This window comes from Pezoporus occidentalis, unplaced genomic scaffold (assembly GCF_034315485.1).
Source record: "Pezoporus occidentalis ecotype Australia unplaced genomic scaffold, CSIRO_AGI_Poc_V1 ctg378, whole genome shotgun sequence".
Classification (NCBI taxonomy): domain Eukaryota; kingdom Metazoa; phylum Chordata; class Aves; order Psittaciformes; family Psittacidae; genus Pezoporus; species Pezoporus occidentalis.
In genome coordinates, this window is record NW_026915700.1 from 38,683 (window position 1) to 42,980 (window position 4,298).

A 4,298-nucleotide genomic window follows, 5' to 3' on the forward strand; every position below is an offset into this window, starting at 1 on the left:
TTGTCCTGGCACTTTGGCTTTGCAAGCAGAGGCCAAATACTCTTGCTCTACTCTGCTGCTGGACAGCCAAGAGTGGGCGCTGCAGATGTTGGACTCAAATGGACTTTTAGGTGGGAAAGCGAGGGGTGACAGGAATGCGGGTGGCACTGTTGCAAAACTGACTGTCTACAGAAGAAGCCAAGTACCAGCTTTCTCTCCTGACTCTTCTGCTGTGGGAGAAGAGGCTGAAACTTCATGCTCTACTCCGCTGCTGGACAGCTGAGAGCAGGATTGGCAGATGTTAGACTCAAATGAACTTTTAGGTGGGAAAGCGAGGACTGACAATAATCTGGATAAAACTGTTGCAAAACTGACTGTCTGCAGAAGAGACCCAACACCAGCTTTCTGTCCTGGCTCTTCAGCTCTGCCAGCAGAGCACAAACGTTCATGCTCTACTCTGCTGCTGGACAGCTGAGAGCAGGCGCCGCAGATGCCGGACTCAAATGGACTTTTAGGTGGGAAAGGGAGGAGCAACAGGAATGTGGGTGGCACTGCTGCAAAGGTGACTGTGTGCAGAAAAGACCCAACACCAGCTTTCTCTCCTGACTCTTCGGTTCTGCCAGCAGAGGCCAAAAGTTTTCTGCCTCTAACACTATGTCAATGCTGTTTCTCTTCTGTGCACCCTCTCGAGATCCAGGAGGAAAGCTCTCAGTGCAAATGTCCAGCTCCTTCTTATACAGCAGTTGAGGTAAGTCAGAAAGCTGGCTTAGGGGATCACATATGTGCAGTGAGCTCTGCAGTATTGCTACCAACATGGCAATCCGATCTTGCTATTTTAAGTAAAACTCCATCTATACGATGTCTTTCTTGTGCCCTCTGTCAGGAATGAAAGAGCATTGTTTACAAAGTGAAGACTCCATCCCCTGCTCCCACGGAGGGGTAGGCTGCAGAGAAACCTTCTGCTGATAATCATGTCCACATACTGAGCTCCTCAGTAGTGTTACCAGCATCGGAATCTGCCCTTGCTTTTCTCCCTAAAACTGCATCCTTTGTTGTGCTTTTTCGGTGCTCTCTCTCTCTCGATCCAGGAGTAAATTTCTGAGAGTTCAGAAGTCCAGCTGCTTCATATACAGACGAGGAGCTAGATTAGACAGGTGCTGGACATCCGCTATACACTGACATCAGGAATGGTGCCACCACCATGGCAATCTGCCCTCACTATTTTAACTGAAACTTCACCTTTGTAATTTCTTTCTGGTGCCCTCTGTCAGGCATTCCAGCACATGGGTCACAAAGTGAATCCTCCATCCCCTGTTCCCACAGGAGAGGAGCCCAAAAAGAACGGCTGTGCTGCAAATGAGCTCCAGAGACTGAACTCCTCAATAGTGTCAACATCTTGGTAATCTGCACCAGCTTTGTTATGTAAAACTCCATGTCTCTGCTGTGTCTCTTCTGTGAACCTGCTCACCATTCAGGAACAAAGCTCTCAGAGTGAGGAAGTCCAGCTCCTGCTTATGAAGCACCTGAGATGTGTCAGAAAGGTGGTGCTAGGCATCTCCTATGCTCAGTGAGCTGCGCAACGCTGCTAGAAACACGGCAATCTGATTTCCCTTTTTTAAATAAAACTCCATCTGCACTCTTTCTGGTGCCCTCTGTCAGGAATCCCAGAGCACGTTTCAAAAAGTGAAACCTCCGTTCCCTGCTCCTAAAGAGGAGGGGTGCAGAAAGAGAGCTGGTGCTAGGAAGCGCTTCCACAGAGTGAGCTCCTCAATAGTGTGACCCACTTTAGGAATCTGTCCTAGCTTTGCTGCCTAAAATATCTTCTGCATGCTGTGTCTTTTCGGTGCACCCTGTCAAGGTGCAAGGAACAAAGCTCTCAGAGTGAGAAAATAGAAGTCCTGTTTATGCAGCAGAGAAGCCAGGTCAGAAAGCTCTTGCTGGGCATCACCTATACACTGTGAGCTGGTGCACCAACTTGGCAATCCACCTTGCTATTTAAACTAAAACTCCACCTGCAGGCTGTGTTTCTGGTGCCCTGTGTCAGGAATGAAAGAACACGGTCCAAAAGGTGAATCTTCCATTCCCTGCTCCAATAGAGGAGCCCAGAAAGAAAGCCTGTGCTGGAACTTCCACTCAGTGAGCTCCTCAGTAGTGTGACCAGCATTGGAAACTGCTCTAACTCTGATTCTTAAACTCCATCTCTGTGCCGTGTTTTTCAGTGCACCCTCTCGAGATCCTGGAGCAAGGCTCTGAGAGTATGAACGTGCAGCTCCTGTTTATGCAGCAGTTGAGACAGGTCAGAAAGCTGGTTTTGGGCATCATCTATACACAGTGAGCTCTGCAACAGTGAATCCATCATGACAATCTGCCCTAACCATTTTAACTGAAACTCCAGCTCCGTTCTATCTTTCTGGAGACCTGTGTCAGGCATCACAGAGCACTATTCACAGAGTGAAGCCTCAATCTCCTTCTTACATAGAGGATGATCTGGAAAAAGAGCCTGTGCTGGAAATCACATTCACACAGTGAACTCCTCAATAGTGTCACCACCATAGGAATCTGCCCTAGCTTTGCTAGCTAAAAATTCCATGTCTATGCTGCGCCTCTTCAGTGTGCCGGCTCTTGATACATGAGTGTGATGCTGCTGAGTAGCCAGGTCAGAAAGCTGGTGCTGGACATCACCAATAAACTGTGCATGCCTGTCGTGGTTTAAAACCAGTCAGGAAGCTCGTTCACTCACTCCCCACCTTCTTTCCCTCCCCCTACTCCCAGAGAGATGGAGAGGAGAGTGGAAAAAACTGCAACTCCCATGGGTTGAGATAACGACAATTTAGTAACTAAGGTATAACACAAATCACTACTGCTACCACCATTAATAATAATGACAAAGGAAATAACAAAGGAAGAGAATACAACATCTCACCACTCGCCGACTGGTAACTCACTCCCCCAGCCCGACCAAGCCCCAACCTCATCCCACCCTGCAGTACTACCAGCCCTTCTGGGTAACTCCCAGTTACATCCTTGGCCATGACATGCTGTGGTATGGAATACTTCTTTGGTCAGTTTGGGTCAGGTGCTTTGTCTCTGCTTCCTCCTGGCTTTCCCTCCTCCCTGGCAGAGCATAAGGCTCACAAAGTCCTTGGTTAGGGTAAACATTACTTAGTAACAACTAAAAACATCGGTGTTACCAATGTTGTTCCCAGGCTGAAAATCAAAACACAGTGCTGCACCAGTTACCAAGAAGGAGAAAAATTGACTGCTACTGCTAAACCCAGGACAATGCCATAATGCTGCCACCGAGATAGCAATCTGCCCTTGCTATTTTAACTAGAACTCCACCTGTGTACTGTCTTTATGGTGCACTCTGTCAGGCATTCCAGAGCAGGACTACAAAGTGAAACCTCCATCCCCTGCTTCCACACTGAAGGAGCCTGGAAAGAAAGCCTATGCTGCTAATCACCTCCAGACAGTGAGCTCCTCAATAGCATCACCAAAATGGGAATCTGATCTAGCTTTGCTGCCTAAAATTCCATCTGCATGCTGCGTCTTTCAGTGTGCTTACTCAAGATCCTGGCACAAAGCTCTCAGAGTGCGAACGAGCAGCTCCTGTTTATACAGCAGAGGAGCTACGTCAGAAAACTGGCAATGGTCATCACCAACATACTGTGAGCTCTTCAATAGTGTTACCAACCTAATAATCTGCCCTAGCTTTGCTTTTGAAAACTCCAGCTGTATGCTGTGTCTCTGGTGTGCCGCTTGAGATCCAGGAGCAAACCTCACAGAGCGCTAAAGTCCAGCTGCTGAACATAAAGGCAAAGAGCCAGGTCTGAAAGCTGCTGCTGAGCATCACATATACAGAGTGAGATCTGCAACTGTACCACCAGCATGTCAATTCACCCTGGCTATTTTAACTAAAACTCCGCCTGCGTACTCTGTTTCTGGTGCCCTCTGTCAGGTATCCCAGAGCAGGTTTACAAAGTGAAGCCTCTCTCCCCTGCTCCCAAGGAGGAGGAACTCAGAAAGAAAGCCTGTGCTGGGTTTCACATATAAACTATAATCTCCTGAATAGTGTCACCAACATGGTAATCTGGCCTAGCTTTGCTGCCTAAAACTCCATGTCTTTGCTGTGTGTTTTTTGGTGCTCTTGCTTGAGATCCAGGAGCAAAGCTTACAGAGGATGAAAGTACAGCTGCTGCACATATGGGCGAGGAGCCAGATCAGACAGCTGCTGCTGGGCATCACCTATACACTGTGAGCTCTGTAATGGTGACACCAACATGACAATCGGCCCTGGCTATTTTAACTAAAACTGCATC